The sequence below is a fragment of the Primulina tabacum genome, unplaced genomic scaffold (assembly GCF_025594145.1).
Source record: "Primulina tabacum isolate GXHZ01 unplaced genomic scaffold, ASM2559414v2 Contig677, whole genome shotgun sequence".
Classification (NCBI taxonomy): Eukaryota; Viridiplantae; Streptophyta; class Magnoliopsida; order Lamiales; family Gesneriaceae; genus Primulina; species Primulina tabacum.
Genome location: NW_027459842.1, coordinates 1 through 19,300, shown reverse-complemented (window position 1 = coordinate 19,300; position 19,300 = coordinate 1). Strand labels below are relative to the sequence as shown.

At 45.3% G+C, this 19,300-nt stretch overlaps 23 non-coding genes and 1 pseudogene across 23 annotated transcripts; all 24 read left to right on the top strand.

The window, feature by feature from the left end:
* The first annotated feature begins 589 nt into the window (after window positions 1-589).
* On the top strand, window positions 590-708 carry LOC142534724 (5S ribosomal RNA). The gene has a single exon (XR_012817151.1). It is a non-coding gene; the product is annotated as a 5S ribosomal RNA (ribosomal RNA).
* Window positions 709-1,392: 684 nt separating this feature from the next.
* On the top strand, window positions 1,393-1,511 carry LOC142534723 (5S ribosomal RNA). The gene has a single exon (XR_012817150.1). It is a non-coding gene; the product is annotated as a 5S ribosomal RNA (ribosomal RNA).
* A 683-nt stretch (window positions 1,512-2,194) lies between these two features.
* LOC142534721 (5S ribosomal RNA) lies at window positions 2,195-2,313 on the top strand. The gene has a single exon (XR_012817148.1). It is a non-coding gene; the product is annotated as a 5S ribosomal RNA (ribosomal RNA).
* A 684-nt stretch (window positions 2,314-2,997) lies between these two features.
* On the top strand, window positions 2,998-3,116 carry LOC142534720 (5S ribosomal RNA). The gene has a single exon (XR_012817147.1). It is a non-coding gene; the product is annotated as a 5S ribosomal RNA (ribosomal RNA).
* Window positions 3,117-3,800: 684 nt separating this feature from the next.
* On the top strand, window positions 3,801-3,919 carry LOC142534718 (5S ribosomal RNA). Its single transcript, XR_012817145.1, has one exon. It is a non-coding gene; the product is annotated as a 5S ribosomal RNA (ribosomal RNA).
* Window positions 3,920-4,602: 683 nt separating this feature from the next.
* On the top strand, window positions 4,603-4,721 carry LOC142534717 (5S ribosomal RNA). The gene has a single exon (XR_012817144.1). It is a non-coding gene; the product is annotated as a 5S ribosomal RNA (ribosomal RNA).
* A 684-nt stretch (window positions 4,722-5,405) lies between these two features.
* LOC142534716 (5S ribosomal RNA) lies at window positions 5,406-5,524 on the top strand. Its single transcript, XR_012817143.1, has one exon. It is a non-coding gene; the product is annotated as a 5S ribosomal RNA (ribosomal RNA).
* Window positions 5,525-6,209: 685 nt separating this feature from the next.
* On the top strand, window positions 6,210-6,328 carry LOC142534715 (5S ribosomal RNA). Its single transcript, XR_012817142.1, has one exon. It is a non-coding gene; the product is annotated as a 5S ribosomal RNA (ribosomal RNA).
* A 683-nt stretch (window positions 6,329-7,011) lies between these two features.
* LOC142534714 (5S ribosomal RNA) lies at window positions 7,012-7,130 on the top strand. Its single transcript, XR_012817141.1, has one exon. It is a non-coding gene; the product is annotated as a 5S ribosomal RNA (ribosomal RNA).
* A 684-nt stretch (window positions 7,131-7,814) lies between these two features.
* Window positions 7,815-7,933, top strand: LOC142534713 (5S ribosomal RNA). The gene has a single exon (XR_012817139.1). It is a non-coding gene; the product is annotated as a 5S ribosomal RNA (ribosomal RNA).
* A 683-nt stretch (window positions 7,934-8,616) lies between these two features.
* On the top strand, window positions 8,617-8,735 carry LOC142534712 (5S ribosomal RNA). The gene has a single exon (XR_012817138.1). It is a non-coding gene; the product is annotated as a 5S ribosomal RNA (ribosomal RNA).
* Window positions 8,736-9,418: 683 nt separating this feature from the next.
* LOC142534711 (5S ribosomal RNA) lies at window positions 9,419-9,537 on the top strand. Its single transcript, XR_012817137.1, has one exon. It is a non-coding gene; the product is annotated as a 5S ribosomal RNA (ribosomal RNA).
* Window positions 9,538-10,221: 684 nt separating this feature from the next.
* On the top strand, window positions 10,222-10,340 carry LOC142534709 (5S ribosomal RNA). The gene has a single exon (XR_012817135.1). It is a non-coding gene; the product is annotated as a 5S ribosomal RNA (ribosomal RNA).
* Window positions 10,341-11,023: 683 nt separating this feature from the next.
* Window positions 11,024-11,142, top strand: LOC142534708 (5S ribosomal RNA). Its single transcript, XR_012817133.1, has one exon. It is a non-coding gene; the product is annotated as a 5S ribosomal RNA (ribosomal RNA).
* A 683-nt stretch (window positions 11,143-11,825) lies between these two features.
* LOC142534707 (5S ribosomal RNA) lies at window positions 11,826-11,944 on the top strand. The gene has a single exon (XR_012817132.1). It is a non-coding gene; the product is annotated as a 5S ribosomal RNA (ribosomal RNA).
* Window positions 11,945-12,627: 683 nt separating this feature from the next.
* Window positions 12,628-12,746, top strand: LOC142534706 (5S ribosomal RNA). The gene has a single exon (XR_012817131.1). It is a non-coding gene; the product is annotated as a 5S ribosomal RNA (ribosomal RNA).
* A 684-nt stretch (window positions 12,747-13,430) lies between these two features.
* Window positions 13,431-13,549, top strand: LOC142534705 (5S ribosomal RNA). Its single transcript, XR_012817130.1, has one exon. It is a non-coding gene; the product is annotated as a 5S ribosomal RNA (ribosomal RNA).
* Window positions 13,550-14,233: 684 nt separating this feature from the next.
* On the top strand, window positions 14,234-14,352 carry LOC142534704 (5S ribosomal RNA). Its single transcript, XR_012817129.1, has one exon. It is a non-coding gene; the product is annotated as a 5S ribosomal RNA (ribosomal RNA).
* Window positions 14,353-15,035: 683 nt separating this feature from the next.
* On the top strand, window positions 15,036-15,154 carry LOC142534703 (5S ribosomal RNA). Its single transcript, XR_012817127.1, has one exon. It is a non-coding gene; the product is annotated as a 5S ribosomal RNA (ribosomal RNA).
* A 685-nt stretch (window positions 15,155-15,839) lies between these two features.
* On the top strand, window positions 15,840-15,958 carry LOC142534700 (5S ribosomal RNA). Its single transcript, XR_012817126.1, has one exon. It is a non-coding gene; the product is annotated as a 5S ribosomal RNA (ribosomal RNA).
* Window positions 15,959-16,642: 684 nt separating this feature from the next.
* LOC142534688 (5S ribosomal RNA) lies at window positions 16,643-16,761 on the top strand. The gene has a single exon (XR_012817124.1). It is a non-coding gene; the product is annotated as a 5S ribosomal RNA (ribosomal RNA).
* Window positions 16,762-17,444: 683 nt separating this feature from the next.
* Window positions 17,445-17,563, top strand: LOC142534676 (5S ribosomal RNA). Its single transcript, XR_012817114.1, has one exon. It is a non-coding gene; the product is annotated as a 5S ribosomal RNA (ribosomal RNA).
* Window positions 17,564-18,246: 683 nt separating this feature from the next.
* LOC142534745 (5S ribosomal RNA) lies at window positions 18,247-18,365 on the top strand. The gene has a single exon (XR_012817171.1). It is a non-coding gene; the product is annotated as a 5S ribosomal RNA (ribosomal RNA).
* Window positions 18,366-19,044: 679 nt separating this feature from the next.
* Window positions 19,045-19,154, top strand: LOC142534699 (5S ribosomal RNA; annotated as a pseudogene).
* The last annotated feature ends 146 nt before the right edge of the window (window positions 19,155-19,300 follow it).

Sequence of the window (19,300 nt, the reverse complement as noted above, 5' to 3'; positions counted from 1 at the left end):
GAAAGTAGCTCGGGCACTGCCGGATTTGGACAAAATTGTAGGCTAATTTGATTGTAAACGGGCAAACGGACGAGACTCATTACTACGCAATGAGCTGACGAGATTTTAGCCGAATTCCTTCTCTAAGACCCTCTAATTTGCGATTTACCGCTTCTGTTAAGCTTTCGTTTCCTCGAGAAATCCGCTTAGGAAGTTCGAAATTCGATTCCGGTTCCATTTTATCGTATCCCAGGCATAATAATAGCTTTACATTCGTTATTTCCTTCTTCTTATTTTTTTTTCTATTTTCTGGGAACATTTATCGATTTTTGTTGTCGTGAGCCGGTTCTGTGCGGAAGGGTATGACGCAGATTACTCCGGAGACGGTTAACTCATTAAAAACAATTATTTCGACTGTTTTATCCATAATTTACGTAAACGATCGCGACACGAGGTCTTCCCAGGGAGGTCACCCATCCTAGCTCTGCCATCGCGCCAGAACGCTTAACTTCATGGTTATGATTGGGCGAGAGCAGTGCCGCGTGTTGTCCATCGCCGCCCGCTCCACACGTACTCGAGGGATATAAGAATAAACATCCCACTCAATGTCGGGTGCGATCATACCAGCACTAATGCACCGGATCCCATCAGAACTCCGAAGTTAAGCGTGCTTGGGCGAGAGCAGTACTAGGATGGGTGACCCCCTGGGAAGTCCTCGTGTTGCACCCTTTTTCGTGTTTTTCTATTTTTGATTACTTGTTGACAGACGATTTTCGGCTCAAATCATCTGAATCTCGATCGGGACCAGATAAGACATGTGAAATGAAAGTAGCTCGGGCACTGCCGGATTTGGACAAAATTGTAGGCTAATTTGATTGTAAACGGGCAAACGGACGAGACTCATTACTACGCAATGAGCTGACGAGATTTTAGCCGAATTCCTTCTCTAAGACCCTCTAATTTGCGATTTACCGCTTCTGTTAAGCTTTCGTTTCCTCGAGAAATCCGCTTAGGAAGTTCGAAATTCGATTCCGGTTCCATTTTATCGTATCCCAGGCATAATAATAGCTTTACATTCGTTATTTCCTTCTTCTTATTTTTTTTTCTATTTTCTGGGAACATTTATCGATTTTTGTTGTCGTGAGCCGGTTCTGTGCGGAAGGGTATGACGCAGATTACTCCGGAGACGGTTAACTCATTAAAAACAATTATTTCGACTGTTTTATCCATAATTTACGTAAACGATCGCGACACGAGGTCTTCCCAGGGAGGTCACCCATCCTAGCTCTGCCATCGCGCCAGAACGCTTAACTTCATGGTTATGATTGGGCGAGAGCAGTGCCGCGTGTTGTCCATCGCCGCCCGCTCCACACGTACTCGAGGGATATAAGAATAAACATCCCACTCAATGTCGGGTGCGATCATACCAGCACTAATGCACCGGATCCCATCAGAACTCCGAAGTTAAGCGTGCTTGGGCGAGAGCAGTACTAGGATGGGTGACCCCCTGGGAAGTCCTCGTGTTGCACCCTTTTTCGTGTTTTTCTATTTTTGATTACTTGTTGACAGACGATTTTCGGCTCAAATCATCTGAATCTCGATCGGGACCAGATAAGACATGTGAAATGAAAGTAGCTCGGGCACTGCCGGATTTGGACAAAATTGTAGGCTAATTTGATTGTAAACGGGCAAACGGACGAGACTCATTACTACGCAATGAGCTGACGAGATTTTAGCCGAATTCCTTCTCTAAGACCCTCTAATTTGCGATTTACCGCTTCTGTTAAGCTTTCGTTTCCTCGAGAAATCCGCTTAGGAAGTTCGAAATTCGATTCCGGTTCCATTTTATCGTATCCCAGGCATAATAATAGCTTTACATTCGTTATTTCCTTCTTCTTATTTTTTTTTCTATTTTCTGGGAACATTTATCGATTTTTGTTGTCGTGAGCCGGTTCTGTGCGGAAGGGTATGACGCAGATTACTCCGGAGACGGTTAACTCATTAAAACAATTATTTCGACTGTTTTATCCATAATTTACGTAAACGATCGCGACACGAGGTCTTCCCAGGGAGGTCACCCATCCTAGCTCTGCCATCGCGCCAGAACGCTTAACTTCATGGTTATGATTGGGCGAGAGCAGTGCCGCGTGTTGTCCATCGCCGCCCGCTCCACACGTACTCGAGGGATATAAGAATAAACATCCCACTCAATGTCGGGTGCGATCATACCAGCACTAATGCACCGGATCCCATCAGAACTCCGAAGTTAAGCGTGCTTGGGCGAGAGCAGTACTAGGATGGGTGACCCCCTGGGAAGTCCTCGTGTTGCACCCTTTTTCGTGTTTTTCTATTTTTGATTACTTGTTGACAGACGATTTTCGGCTCAAATCATCTGAATCTCGATCGGGACCAGATAAGACATGTGAAATGAAAGTAGCTCGGGCACTGCCGGATTTGGACAAAATTGTAGGCTAATTTGATTGTAAACGGGCAAACGGACGAGACTCATTACTACGCAATGAGCTGACGAGATTTTAGCCGAATTCCTTCTCTAAGACCCTCTAATTTGCGATTTACCGCTTCTGTTAAGCTTTCGTTTCCTCGAGAAATCCGCTTAGGAAGTTCGAAATTCGATTCCGGTTCCATTTTATCGTATCCCAGGCATAATAATAGCTTTACATTCGTTATTTCCTTCTTCTTATTTTTTTTTCTATTTTCTGGGAACATTTATCGATTTTTGTTGTCGTGAGCCGGTTCTGTGCGGAAGGGTATGACGCAGATTACTCCGGAGACGGTTAACTCATTAAAAACAATTATTTCGACTGTTTTATCCATAATTTACGTAAACGGTCGCGACACGAGGTCTTCCCAGGGAGGTCACCCATCCTAGCTCTGCCATCGCGCCAGAACGCTTAACTTCATGGTTATGATTGGGCGAGAGCAGTGCCGCGTGTTGTCCATCGCCGCCCGCTCCACACGTACTCGAGGGATATAAGAATAAACATCCCACTCAATGTCGGGTGCGATCATACCAGCACTAATGCACCGGATCCCATCAGAACTCCGAAGTTAAGCGTGCTTGGGCGAGAGCAGTACTAGGATGGGTGACCCCCTGGGAAGTCCTCGTGTTGCACCCTTTTTCGTGTTTTTCTATTTTTGATTACTTGTTGACAGACGATTTTCGGCTCAAATCATCTGAATCTCGATCGGGACCAGATAAGACATGTGAAATGAAAGTAGCTCGGGCACTGCCGGATTTGGACAAAATTGTAGGCTAATTTGATTGTAAACGGGCAAACGGACGAGACTCATTACTACGCAATGAGCTGACGAGATTTTAGCCGAATTCCTTCTCTAAGACCCTCTAATTTGCGATTTACCGCTTCTGTTAAGCTTTCGTTTCCTCGAGAAATCCGCTTAGGAAGTTCGAAATTCGATTCCGGTTCCATTTTATCGTATCCCAGGCATAATAATAGCTTTACATTCGTTATTTCCTTCTTCTTATTTTTTTTTCTATTTTCTGGGAACATTTATCGATTTTTGTTGTCGTGAGCCGGTTCTGTGCGGAAGGGTATGACGCAGATTACTCCGGAGACGGTTAACTCATTAAAAACAATTATTTCGACTGTTTTATCCATAATTTACGTAAACGGTCGCGACACGAGGTCTTCCCAGGGAGGTCACCCATCCTAGCTCTGCCATCGCGCCAGAACGCTTAACTTCATGGTTATGATTGGGCGAGAGCAGTGCCGCGTGTTGTCCATCGCCGCCCGCTCCACACGTACTCGAGGGATATAAGAATAAACATCCCACTCAATGTCGGGTGCGATCATACCAGCACTAATGCACCGGATCCCATCAGAACTCCGAAGTTAAGCGTGCTTGGGCGAGAGCAGTACTAGGATGGGTGACCCCCTGGGAAGTCCTCGTGTTGCACCCTTTTTCGTGTTTTTCTATTTTTGATTACTTGTTGACAGACGATTTTCGGCTCAAATCATCTGAATCTCGATCGGGACCAGATAAGACATGTGAAATGAAAGTAGCTCGGGCACTGCCGGATTTGGACAAAATTGTAGGCTAATTTGATTGTAAACGGGCAAACGGACGAGACTCATTACTACGCAATGAGCTGACGAGATTTTAGCCGAATTCCTTCTCTAAGACCCTCTAATTTGCGATTTACCGCTTCTGTTAAGCTTTCGTTTCCTCGAGAAATCCGCTTAGGAAGTTCGAAATTCGATTCCGGTTCCATTTTATCGTATCCCAGGCATAATAATAGCTTTACATTCGTTATTTCCTTCTTCTTATTTTTTTTTCTATTTTCTGGGAACATTTATCGATTTTTGTTGTCGTGAGCCGGTTCTGTGCGGAAGGGTATGACGCAGATTACTCCGGAGACGGTTAACTCATTAAAACAATTATTTCGACTGTTTTATCCATAATTTACGTAAACGGTCGCGACACGAGGTCTTCCCAGGGAGGTCACCCATCCTAGCTCTGCCATCGCGCCAGAACGCTTAACTTCATGGTTATGATTGGGCGAGAGCAGTGCCGCGTGTTGTCCATCGCCGCCCGCTCCACACGTACTCGAGGGATATAAGAATAAACATCCCACTCAATGTCGGGTGCGATCATACCAGCACTAATGCACCGGATCCCATCAGAACTCCGAAGTTAAGCGTGCTTGGGCGAGAGCAGTACTAGGATGGGTGACCCCCTGGGAAGTCCTCGTGTTGCACCCTTTTTCGTGTTTTTCTATTTTTGATTACTTGTTGACAGACGATTTTCGGCTCAAATCATCTGAATCTCGATCGGGACCAGATAAGACATGTGAAATGAAAGTAGCTCGGGCACTGCCGGATTTGGACAAAATTGTAGGCTAATTTGATTGTAAACGGGCAAACGGACGAGACTCATTACTACGCAATGAGCTGACGAGATTTTAGCCGAATTCCTTCTCTAAGACCCTCTAATTTGCGATTTACCGCTTCTGTTAAGCTTTCGTTTCCTCGAGAAATCCGCTTAGGAAGTTCGAAATTCGATTCCGGTTCCATTTTATCGTATCCCAGGCATAATAATAGCTTTACATTCGTTATTTCCTTCTTCTTATTTTTTTTTCTATTTTCTGGGAACATTTATCGATTTTTGTTGTCGTGAGCCGGTTCTGTGCGGAAGGGTATGACGCAGATTACTCCGGAGACGGTTAACTCATTAAAAACAATTATTTCGACTGTTTTATCCATAATTTACGTAAACGATCGCGACACGAGGTCTTCCCAGGGAGGTCACCCATCCTAGCTCTGCCATCGCGCCAGAACGCTTAACTTCATGGTTATGATTGGGCGAGAGCAGTGCCGCGTGTTGTCCATCGCCGCCCGCTCCACACGTACTCGAGGGATATAAGAATAAACATCCCACTCAATGTCGGGTGCGATCATACCAGCACTAATGCACCGGATCCCATCAGAACTCCGAAGTTAAGCGTGCTTGGGCGAGAGCAGTACTAGGATGGGTGACCCCCTGGGAAGTCCTCGTGTTGCACCCTTTTTCGTGTTTTTCTATTTTTGATTACTTGTTGACAGACGATTTTCGGCTCAAATCATCTGAATCTCGATCGGGACCAGATAAGACATGTGAAATGAAAGTAGCTCGGGCACTGCCGGATTTGGACAAAATTGTAGGCTAATTTGATTGTAAACGGGCAAACGGACGAGACTCATTACTACGCAATGAGCTGACGAGATTTTAGCCGAATTCCTTCTCTAAGACCCTCTAATTTGCGATTTACCGCTTCTGTTAAGCTTTCGTTTCCTCGAGAAATCCGCTTAGGAAGTTCGAAATTCGATTCCGGTTCCATTTTATCGTATCCCAGGCATAATAATAGCTTTACATTCGTTATTTCCTTCTTCTTATTTTTTTTTCTATTTTCTGGGAACATTTATCGATTTTTGTTGTCGTGAGCCGGTTCTGTGCGGAAGGGTATGACGCAGATTACTCCGGAGACGGTTAACTCATTAAAAACAATTATTTCGACTGTTTTATCCATAATTTACGTAAACGATCGCGACACGAGGTCTTCCCAGGGAGGTCACCCATCCTAGCCTCTGCCATCGCGCCAGAACGCTTAACTTCATGGTTATGATTGGGCGAGAGCAGTGCCGCGTGTTGTCCATCGCCGCCCGCTCCACACGTACTCGAGGGATATAAGAATAAACATCCCACTCAATGTCGGGTGCGATCATACCAGCACTAATGCACCGGATCCCATCAGAACTCCGAAGTTAAGCGTGCTTGGGCGAGAGCAGTACTAGGATGGGTGACCCCCTGGGAAGTCCTCGTGTTGCACCCTTTTTCGTGTTTTTCTATTTTTGATTACTTGTTGACAGACGATTTTCGGCTCAAATCATCTGAATCTCGATCGGGACCAGATAAGACATGTGAAATGAAAGTAGCTCGGGCACTGCCGGATTTGGACAAAATTGTAGGCTAATTTGATTGTAAACGGGCAAACGGACGAGACTCATTACTACGCAATGAGCTGACGAGATTTTAGCCGAATTCCTTCTCTAAGACCCTCTAATTTGCGATTTACCGCTTCTGTTAAGCTTTCGTTTCCTCGAGAAATCCGCTTAGGAAGTTCGAAATTCGATTCCGGTTCCATTTTATCGTATCCCAGGCATAATAATAGCTTTACATTCGTTATTTCCTTCTTCTTATTTTTTTTTCTATTTTCTGGGAACATTTATCGATTTTTGTTGTCGTGAGCCGGTTCTGTGCGGAAGGGTATGACGCAGATTACTCCGGAGACGGTTAACTCATTAAAACAATTATTTCGACTGTTTTATCCATAATTTACGTAAACGGTCGCGACACGAGGTCTTCCCAGGGAGGTCACCCATCCTAGCTCTGCCATCGCGCCAGAACGCTTAACTTCATGGTTATGATTGGGCGAGAGCAGTGCCGCGTGTTGTCCATCGCCGCCCGCTCCACACGTACTCGAGGGATATAAGAATAAACATCCCACTCAATGTCGGGTGCGATCATACCAGCACTAATGCACCGGATCCCATCAGAACTCCGAAGTTAAGCGTGCTTGGGCGAGAGCAGTACTAGGATGGGTGACCCCCTGGGAAGTCCTCGTGTTGCACCCTTTTTCGTGTTTTTCTATTTTTGATTACTTGTTGACAGACGATTTTCGGCTCAAATCATCTGAATCTCGATCGGGACCAGATAAGACATGTGAAATGAAAGTAGCTCGGGCACTGCCGGATTTGGACAAAATTGTAGGCTAATTTGATTGTAAACGGGCAAACGGACGAGACTCATTACTACGCAATGAGCTGACGAGATTTTAGCCGAATTCCTTCTCTAAGACCCTCTAATTTGCGATTTACCGCTTCTGTTAAGCTTTCGTTTCCTCGAGAAATCCGCTTAGGAAGTTCGAAATTCGATTCCGGTTCCATTTTATCGTATCCCAGGCATAATAATAGCTTTACATTCGTTATTTCCTTCTTCTTATTTTTTTTTCTATTTTCTGGGAACATTTATCGATTTTTGTTGTCGTGAGCCGGTTCTGTGCGGAAGGGTATGACGCAGATTACTCCGGAGACGGTTAACTCATTAAAAACAATTATTTCGACTGTTTTATCCATAATTTACGTAAACGGTCGCGACACGAGGTCTTCCCAGGGAGGTCACCCATCCTAGCTCTGCCATCGCGCCAGAACGCTTAACTTCATGGTTATGATTGGGCGAGAGCAGTGCCGCGTGTTGTCCATCGCCGCCCGCTCCACACGTACTCGAGGGATATAAGAATAAACATCCCACTCAATGTCGGGTGCGATCATACCAGCACTAATGCACCGGATCCCATCAGAACTCCGAAGTTAAGCGTGCTTGGGCGAGAGCAGTACTAGGATGGGTGACCCCCTGGGAAGTCCTCGTGTTGCACCCTTTTTCGTGTTTTTCTATTTTTGATTACTTGTTGACAGACGATTTTCGGCTCAAATCATCTGAATCTCGATCGGGACCAGATAAGACATGTGAAATGAAAGTAGCTCGGGCACTGCCGGATTTGGACAAAATTGTAGGCTAATTTGATTGTAAACGGGCAAACGGACGAGACTCATTACTACGCAATGAGCTGACGAGATTTTAGCCGAATTCCTTCTCTAAGACCCTCTAATTTGCGATTTACCGCTTCTGTTAAGCTTTCGTTTCCTCGAGAAATCCGCTTAGGAAGTTCGAAATTCGATTCCGGTTCCATTTTATCGTATCCCAGGCATAATAATAGCTTTACATTCGTTATTTCCTTCTTCTTATTTTTTTTTCTATTTTCTGGGAACATTTATCGATTTTTGTTGTCGTGAGCCGGTTCTGTGCGGAAGGGTATGACGCAGATTACTCCGGAGACGGTTAACTCATTAAAACAATTATTTCGACTGTTTTATCCATAATTTACGTAAACGATCGCGACACGAGGTCTTCCCAGGGAGGTCACCCATCCTAGCTCTGCCATCGCGCCAGAACGCTTAACTTCATGGTTATGATTGGGCGAGAGCAGTGCCGCGTGTTGTCCATCGCCGCCCGCTCCACACGTACTCGAGGGATATAAGAATAAACATCCCACTCAATGTCGGGTGCGATCATACCAGCACTAATGCACCGGATCCCATCAGAACTCCGAAGTTAAGCGTGCTTGGGCGAGAGCAGTACTAGGATGGGTGACCCCCTGGGAAGTCCTCGTGTTGCACCCTTTTTCGTGTTTTTCTATTTTTGATTACTTGTTGACAGACGATTTTCGGCTCAAATCATCTGAATCTCGATCGGGACCAGATAAGACATGTGAAATGAAAGTAGCTCGGGCACTGCCGGATTTGGACAAAATTGTAGGCTAATTTGATTGTAAACGGGCAAACGGACGAGACTCATTACTACGCAATGAGCTGACGAGATTTTAGCCGAATTCCTTCTCTAAGACCCTCTAATTTGCGATTTACCGCTTCTGTTAAGCTTTCGTTTCCTCGAGAAATCCGCTTAGGAAGTTCGAAATTCGATTCCGGTTCCATTTTATCGTATCCCAGGCATAATAATAGCTTTACATTCGTTATTTCCTTCTTCTTATTTTTTTTTCTATTTTCTGGGAACATTTATCGATTTTTGTTGTCGTGAGCCGGTTCTGTGCGGAAGGGTATGACGCAGATTACTCCGGAGACGGTTAACTCATTAAAACAATTATTTCGACTGTTTTATCCATAATTTACGTAAACGATCGCGACACGAGGTCTTCCCAGGGAGGTCACCCATCCTAGCTCTGCCATCGCGCCAGAACGCTTAACTTCATGGTTATGATTGGGCGAGAGCAGTGCCGCGTGTTGTCCATCGCCGCCCGCTCCACACGTACTCGAGGGATATAAGAATAAACATCCCACTCAATGTCGGGTGCGATCATACCAGCACTAATGCACCGGATCCCATCAGAACTCCGAAGTTAAGCGTGCTTGGGCGAGAGCAGTACTAGGATGGGTGACCCCCTGGGAAGTCCTCGTGTTGCACCCTTTTTCGTGTTTTTCTATTTTTGATTACTTGTTGACAGACGATTTTCGGCTCAAATCATCTGAATCTCGATCGGGACCAGATAAGACATGTGAAATGAAAGTAGCTCGGGCACTGCCGGATTTGGACAAAATTGTAGGCTAATTTGATTGTAAACGGGCAAACGGACGAGACTCATTACTACGCAATGAGCTGACGAGATTTTAGCCGAATTCCTTCTCTAAGACCCTCTAATTTGCGATTTACCGCTTCTGTTAAGCTTTCGTTTCCTCGAGAAATCCGCTTAGGAAGTTCGAAATTCGATTCCGGTTCCATTTTATCGTATCCCAGGCATAATAATAGCTTTACATTCGTTATTTCCTTCTTCTTATTTTTTTTTCTATTTTCTGGGAACATTTATCGATTTTTGTTGTCGTGAGCCGGTTCTGTGCGGAAGGGTATGACGCAGATTACTCCGGAGACGGTTAACTCATTAAAAACAATTATTTCGACTGTTTTATCCATAATTTACGTAAACGATCGCGACACGAGGTCTTCCCAGGGAGGTCACCCATCCTACCTCTGCCATCGCGCCAGAACGCTTAACTTCGTGGTTATGATTGGGCGAGAGCAGTGCCGCGTGTTGTCCATCGCCGCCCGCTCCACACGTACTCGAGGGATATAAGAATAAACATCCCACTCAATGTCGGGTGCGATCATACCAGCACTAATGCACCGGATCCCATCAGAACTCCGAAGTTAAGCGTGCTTGGGCGAGAGCAGTACTAGGATGGGTGACCCCCTGGGAAGTCCTCGTGTTGCACCCTTTTTCGTGTTTTTCTATTTTTGATTACTTGTTGACAGACGATTTTCGGCTCAAATCATCTGAATCTCGATCGGGACCAGATAAGACATGTGAAATGAAAGTAGCTCGGGCACTGCCGGATTTGGACAAAATTGTAGGCTAATTTGATTGTAAACGGGCAAACGGACGAGACTCATTACTACGCAATGAGCTGACGAGATTTTAGCCGAATTCCTTCTCTAAGACCCTCTAATTTGCGATTTACCGCTTCTGTTAAGCTTTCGTTTCCTCGAGAAATCCGCTTAGGAAGTTCGAAATTCGATTCCGGTTCCATTTTATCGTATCCCAGGCATAATAATAGCTTTACATTCGTTATTTCCTTCTTCTTATTTTTTTTTCTATTTTCTGGGAACATTTATCGATTTTTGTTGTCGTGAGCCGGTTCTGTGCGGAAGGGTATGACGCAGATTACTCCGGAGACGGTTAACTCATTAAAACAATTATTTCGACTGTTTTATCCATAATTTACGTAAACGATCGCGACACGAGGTCTTCCCAGGGAGGTCACCCATCCTAGCTCTGCCATCGCGCCAGAACGCTTAACTTCATGGTTATGATTGGGCGAGAGCAGTGCCGCGTGTTGTCCATCGCCGCCCGCTCCACACGTACTCGAGGGATATAAGAATAAACATCCCACTCAATGTCGGGTGCGATCATACCAGCACTAATGCACCGGATCCCATCAGAACTCCGAAGTTAAGCGTGCTTGGGCGAGAGCAGTACTAGGATGGGTGACCCCCTGGGAAGTCCTCGTGTTGCACCCTTTTTCGTGTTTTTCTATTTTTGATTACTTGTTGACAGACGATTTTCGGCTCAAATCATCTGAATCTCGATCGGGACCAGATAAGACATGTGAAATGAAAGTAGCTCGGGCACTGCCGGATTTGGACAAAATTGTAGGCTAATTTGATTGTAAACGGGCAAACGGACGAGACTCATTACTACGCAATGAGCTGACGAGATTTTAGCCGAATTCCTTCTCTAAGACCCTCTAATTTGCGATTTACCGCTTCTGTTAAGCTTTCGTTTCCTCGAGAAATCCGCTTAGGAAGTTCGAAATTCGATTCCGGTTCCATTTTATCGTATCCCAGGCATAATAATAGCTTTACATTCGTTATTTCCTTCTTCTTATTTTTTTTTCTATTTTCTGGGAACATTTATCGATTTTTGTTGTCGTGAGCCGGTTCTGTGCGGAAGGGTATGACGCAGATTACTCCGGAGACGGTTAACTCATTAAAACAATTATTTCGACTGTTTTATCCATAATTTACGTAAACGATCGCGACACGAGGTCTTCCCAGGGAGGTCACCCATCCTAGCTCTGCCATCGCGCCAGAACGCTTAACTTCATGGTTATGATTGGGCGAGAGCAGTGCCGCGTGTTGTCCATCGCCGCCCGCTCCACACGTACTCGAGGGATATAAGAATAAACATCCCACTCAATGTCGGGTGCGATCATACCAGCACTAATGCACCGGATCCCATCAGAACTCCGAAGTTAAGCGTGCTTGGGCGAGAGCAGTACTAGGATGGGTGACCCCCTGGGAAGTCCTCGTGTTGCACCCTTTTTCGTGTTTTTCTATTTTTGATTACTTGTTGACAGACGATTTTCGGCTCAAATCATCTGAATCTCGATCGGGACCAGATAAGACATGTGAAATGAAAGTAGCTCGGGCACTGCCGGATTTGGACAAAATTGTAGGCTAATTTGATTGTAAACGGGCAAACGGACGAGACTCATTACTACGCAATGAGCTGACGAGATTTTAGCCGAATTCCTTCTCTAAGACCCTCTAATTTGCGATTTACCGCTTCTGTTAAGCTTTCGTTTCCTCGAGAAATCCGCTTAGGAAGTTCGAAATTCGATTCCGGTTCCATTTTATCGTATCCCAGGCATAATAATAGCTTTACATTCGTTATTTCCTTCTTCTTATTTTTTTTTCTATTTTCTGGGAACATTTATCGATTTTTGTTGTCGTGAGCCGGTTCTGTGCGGAAGGGTATGACGCAGATTACTCCGGAGACGGTTAACTCATTAAAACAATTATTTCGACTGTTTTATCCATAATTTACGTAAACGATCGCGACACGAGGTCTTCCCAGGGAGGTCACCCATCCTAGCTCTGCCATCGCGCCAGAACGCTTAACTTCGTGGTTATGATTGGGCGAGAGCAGTGCCGCGTGTTGTCCATCGCCGCCCGCTCCACACGTACTCGAGGGATATAAGAATAAACATCCCACTCAATGTCGGGTGCGATCATACCAGCACTAATGCACCGGATCCCATCAGAACTCCGAAGTTAAGCGTGCTTGGGCGAGAGCAGTACTAGGATGGGTGACCCCCTGGGAAGTCCTCGTGTTGCACCCTTTTTCGTGTTTTTCTATTTTTGATTACTTGTTGACAGACGATTTTCGGCTCAAATCATCTGAATCTCGATCGGGACCAGATAAGACATGTGAAATGAAAGTAGCTCGGGCACTGCCGGATTTGGACAAAATTGTAGGCTAATTTGATTGTAAACGGGCAAACGGACGAGACTCATTACTACGCAATGAGCTGACGAGATTTTAGCCGAATTCCTTCTCTAAGACCCTCTAATTTGCGATTTAACGCTTCTGTTAAGCTTTCGTTTCCTCGAGAAATCCGCTTAGGAAGTTCGAAATTCGATTCCGGTTCCATTTTATCGTATCCCAGGCATAATAATAGCTTTACATTCGTTATTTCCTTCTTCTTATTTTTTTTTCTATTTTCTGGGAACATTTATCGATTTTTGTTGTCGTGAGCCGGTTCTGTGCGGAAGGGTATGACGCAGATTACTCCGGAGACGGTTAACTCATTAAAAACAATTATTTCGACTGTTTTATCCATAATTTACGTAAACGATCGCGACACGAGGTCTTCCCAGGGAGGTCACCCATCCTACCTCTGCCATCGCGCCAGAACGCTTAACTTCGTGGTTATGATTGGGCGAGAGCAGTGCCGCGTGTTGTCCATCGCCGCCCGCTCCACACGTACTCGAGGGATATAAGAATAAACATCCCACTCAATGTCGGGTGCGATCATACCAGCACTAATGCACCGGATCCCATCAGAACTCCGAAGTTAAGCGTGCTTGGGCGAGAGCAGTACTAGGATGGGTGACCCCCTGGGAAGTCCTCGTGTTGCACCCTTTTTCGTGTTTTTCTATTTTTGATTACTTGTTGACAGACGATTTTCGGCTCAAATCATCTGAATCTCGATCGGGACCAGATAAGACATGTGAAATGAAAGTAGCTCGGGCACTGCCGGATTTGGACAAAATTGTAGGCTAATTTGATTGTAAACGGGCAAACGGACGAGACTCATTACTACGCAATGAGCTGACGAGATTTTAGCCGAATTCCTTCTCTAAGACCCTCTAATTTGCGATTTAACGCTTCTGTTAAGCTTTCGTTTCCTCGAGAAATCCGCTTAGGAAGTTCGAAATTCGATTCCGGTTCCATTTTATCGTATCCCAGGCATAATAATAGCTTTACATTCGTTATTTCCTTCTTCTTATTTTTTTTTCTATTTTCTGGGAACATTTATCGATTTTTGTTGTCGTGAGCCGGTTCTGTGCGGAAGGGTATGACGCAGATTACTCCGGAGACGGTTAACTCATTAAAAACAATTATTTCGACTGTTTTATCCATAATTTACGTAAACGGTCGCGACACGAGGTCTTCCCAGGGAGGTCACCCATCCTAGCTCTGCCATCGCGCCAGAACGCTTAACTTCATGGTTATGATTGGGCGAGAGCAGTGCCGCGTGTTGTCCATCGCCGCCCGCTCCACACGTACTCGAGGGATATAAGAATAAACATCCCACTCAATGTCGGGTGCGATCATACCAGCACTAATGCACCGGATCCCATCAGAACTCCGAAGTTAAGCGTGCTTGGGCGAGAGCAGTACTAGGATGGGTGACCCCCTGGGAAGTCCTCGTGTTGCACCCTTTTTCGTGTTTTTCTATTTTTGATTACTTGTTGACAGACGATTTTCGGCTCAAATCATCTGAATCTCGATCGGGACCAGATAAGACATGTGAAATGAAAGTAGCTCGGGCACTGCCGGATTTGGACAAAATTGTAGGCTAATTTGATTGTAAACGGGCAAACGGACGAGACTCATTACTACGCAATGAGCTGACGAGATTTTAGCCGAATTCCTTCTCTAAGACCCTCTAATTTGCGATTTACCGCTTCTGTTAAGCTTTCGTTTCCTCGAGAAATCCGCTTAGGAAGTTCGAAATTCGATTCCGGTTCCATTTTATCGTATCCCAGGCATAATAATAGCTTTACATTCGTTATTTCCTTCTTCTTATTTTTTTTTCTATTTTCTGGGAACATTTATCGATTTTTGTTGTCGTGAGCCGGTTCTGTGCGGAAGGGTATGACGCAGATTACTCCGGAGACGGTTAACTCATTAAAACAATTATTTCGACTGTTTTATCCATAATTTACGTAAACGATCGCGACACGAGGTCTTCCCAGGGAGGTCACCCATCCTAGCTCTGCCATCGCGCCAGAACGCTTAACTTCGTGGTTATGATTGGGCGAGAGCAGTGCCGCGTGTTGTCCATCGCCGCCCGCTCCACACGTACTCGAGGGATATAAGAATAAACATCCCACTCAATGTCGGGTGCGATCATACCAGCACTAATGCACCGGATCCCATCAGAACTCCGAAGTTAAGCGTGCTTGGGCGAGAGCAGTACTAGGATGGGTGACCCCCTGGGAAGTCCTCGTGTTGCACCCTTTTTCGTGTTTTTCTATTTTTGATTACTTGTTGACAGACGATTTTCGGCTCAAATCATCTGAATCTCGATCGGGACCAGATAAGACATGTGAAATGAAAGTAGCTCGGGCACTGCCGGATTTGGACAAAATTGTAGGCTAATTTGATTGTAAACGGGCAAACGGACGAGACTCATTACTACGCAATGAGCTGACGAGATTTTAGCCGAATTCCTTCTCTAAGACCCTCTAATTTGCGATTTACCGCTTCTGTTAAGCTTTCGTTTCCTCGAGAAATCCGCTTAGGAAGTTCGAAATTCGATTCCGGTTCCATTTTATCGTATCCCAGGCATAATAATAGCTTTACATTCGTTATTTCCTTCTTCTTATTTTTTTTTCTATTTTCTGGGAACATTTATCGATTTTTGTTGTCGTGAGCCGGTTCTGTGCGGAAGGGTATGACGCAGATTACTCCGGAGACGGTTAACTCATTAAAAACAATTATTTCGACTGTTTTATCCATAATTTACGTAAACGATCGCGACACGAGGTCTTCCCAGGGAGGTCACCCATCCTAGCCTCTGCCATCGCGCCAGAACGCTTAACTTCATGGTTATGATTGGGCGAGAGCAGTGCCGCGTGTTGTCCATCGCCGCCCGCTCCACACGTACTCGAGGGATATAAGAATAAACATCCCACTCAATGTCGGGTGCGATCATACCAGCACTAATGCACCGGATCCCATCAGAACTCCGAAGTTAAGCGTGCTTGGGCGAGAGCAGTACTAGGATGGGTGACCCCCTGGGAAGTCCTCGTGTTGCACCCTTTTTCGTGTTTTTCTATTTTTGATTACTTGTTGACAGACGATTTTCGGCTCAAATCATCTGAATCTCGATCGGGACCAGATAAGACATGTGAAATGAAAGTAGCTCGGGCACTGCCGGATTTGGACAAAATTGTAGGCTAATTTGATTGTAAACGGGCAAACGGACGAGACTCATTACTACGCAATGAGCTGACGAGATTTTAGCCGAATTCCTTCTCTAAGACCCTCTAATTTGCGATTTACCGCTTCTGTTAAGCTTTCGTTTCCTCGAGAAATCCGCTTAGGAAGTTCGAAATTCGATTCCGGTTCCATTTTATCGTATCCCAGGCATAATAATAGCTTTACATTCGTTATTTCCTTCTTCTTATTTTTTTTTCTATTTTCTGGGAACATTTATCGATTTTTGTTGTCGTGAGCCGGTTCTGTGCGGAAGGGTATGACGCAGATTACTCCGGAGACGGTTAACTCATTAAAAACAATTATTTCGACTGTTTTATCCATAATTTACGTAAACGATCGCGACACGAGGTCTTCCCAGGGAGGTCACCCATCCTAGCTCTGCCATCGCGCCAGAACGCTTAACTTCATGGTTATGATTGGGCGAGAGCAGTGCCGCGTGTTGTCCATCGCCGCCCGCTCCACACGTACTCGAGGGATATAAGAATAAACATCCCACTCAATGTCGGGTGCGATCATACCAGCACTAATGCACCGGATCCCATCAGAACTCCGAAGTTAAGCGTGCTTGGGCGAGAGCAGTACTAGGATGGGTGACCCCCTGGGAAGTCCTCGTGTTGCACCCTTTTTCGTGTTTTTCTATTTTTGATTACTTGTTGACAGACGATTTTCGGCTCAAATCATCTGAATCTCGATCGGGACCAGATAAGACATGTGAAATGAAAGTAGCTCGGGCACTGCCGGATTTGGACAAAATTGTAGGCTAATTTGATTGTAAACGGGCAAACGGACGAGACTCATTACTACGCAATGAGCTGACGAGATTTTAGCCGAATTCCTTCTCTAAGACCCTCTAATTTGCGATTTACCGCTTCTGTTAAGCTTTCGTTTCCTCGAGAAATCCGCTTAGGAAGTTCGAAATTCGATTCCGGTTCCATTTTATCGTATCCCAGGCATAATAATAGCTTTACATTCGTTATTTCCTTCTTCTTATTTTTTTTTCTATTTTCTGGGAACATTTATCGATTTTTGTTGTCGTGAGCCGGTTCTGTGCGGAAGGGTATGACGCAGATTACTCCGGAGACGGTTAACTCATTAAAACAATTATTTCGACTGTTTTATCCATAATTTACGTAAACGGTCGCGACACGAGGTCTTCCCAGGGAGGTCACCCATCCTAGCTCTGCCATCGCGCCAGAACGCTTAACTTCATGGTTATGATTGGGCGAGAGCAGTGCCGCGTGTTGTCCATCGCCGCCCGCTCCACACGTACTCGAGGGATATAAGAATAAACATCCCACTCAATGTCGGGTGCGATCATACCAGCACTAATGCACCGGATCCCATCAGAACTCCGAAGTTAAGCGTGCTTGGGCGAGAGCAGTACTAGGATGGGTGACCCCCTGGGAAGTCCTCGTGTTGCACCCTTTTTCGTGTTTTTCTATTTTTGATTACTTGTTGACAGACGATTTTCGGCTCAAATCATCTGAATCTCGATCGGGACCAGATAAGACATGTGAAATGAAAGTAGCTCGGGCACTGCCGGATTTGGACAAAATTGTAGGCTAATTTGATTGTAAACGGGCAAACGGACGAGACTCATTACTACGCAATGAGCTGACGAGATTTTAGCCGAATTCCTTCTCTAAGACCCTCTAATTTGCGATTTACCGCTTCTGTTAAGCTTTCGTTTCCTCGAGAAATCCGCTTAGGAAGTTCGAAATTCGATTCCGGTTCCATTTTATCGTATCCCAGGCATAATAATAGCTTTACATTCGTTATTTCCTTCTTCTTATTTTTTTTTCTATTTTCTGGGAACATTTATCGATTTTTGTTGTCGTGAGCCGGTTCTGTGCGGAAGGGTATGACGCAGATTACTCCGGAGACGGTTAACTCATTAAAACAATTATTTCGACTGTTTTATCCATAATTTACGTAAACGATCGCGACACGAGGTCTTCCCAGGGAGGTCACCCATCCTAGCTCTGCCATCGCGCCAGAACGCTTAACTTCGTGGTTATGATTGGGCGAGAGCAGTGCCGCGTGTTGTCCATCGCCGCCCGCTCCACACGTACTCGAGGGATATAAGAATAAACATCCCACTCAATGTCGGGTGCGATCATACCAGCACTAATGCACCGGATCCCATCAGAACTCCGAAGTTAAGCGTGCTTGGGCGAGAGCAGTACTAGGATGGGTGACCCCCTGGGAAGTCCTCGTGTTGCACCCTTTTTCGTGTTTTTCTATTTTTGATTACTTGTTGACAGACGATTTTCGGCTCAAATCATCTGAATCTCGATCGGGACCAGATAAGACATGTGAAATGAAAGTAGCTCGGGCACTGCCGGATTTGGACAAAATTGTAGGCTAATTTGATTGTAAACGGGCAAACGGACGAGACTCATTACTACGCAATGAGCTGACGAGATTTTAGCCGAATTCCTTCTCTAAGACCCTCTAATTTGCGATTTACCGCTTCTGTTAAGCTTTCGTTTCCTCGAGAAATCCGCTTAGGAAGTTCGAAATTCGATTCCGGTTCCATTTTATCGTATCCCAGGCATAATAATAGCTTTACATTCGTTATTTCCTTCTTCTTATTTTTTTTTCTATTTTCTGGGAACATTTATCGATTTTTGTTGTCGTGAGCCGGTTCTGTGCGGAAGGGTATGACGCAGTACTCCGGAGACGGTTAACTAATTAAAACAATTATTTCGACTGTTTTATCCATAATTTACGTAAACGATCGCGACACGAGGTCTACCCAGGGAGGTCACCCATCCTACCTCTGCCATCGCGCCAGAACGCTTAACTTCGTGGTTATGATTGGGCGAGAGCAGTGCCGCGTGTTGTCCATCGCCGCCCGTTCCACCGTACTCGAGGGATATAAGAATAAACATCCCACTCATGTCGTGTGCGATCATACCAGCACTAATCCTATCAGAACTCCGAAGTTAAGCGTGCTTGGGCGAGAGCAGTACTAGGATGGGTGACCCCCTGGGAAGTCCTCGTGTTGCACCCTTTTTCGTGTTTTTCTATTTTTGATTACTTGTTGACAGACGATTTTCGGCTCAAATCATCTGAATCTCGATCGGGACCAGATAAGACATGTGAAATGAAAGTAGCTCGGGCACTGCGGATTTGGACAAAATTGTAGGCTAATTTGAT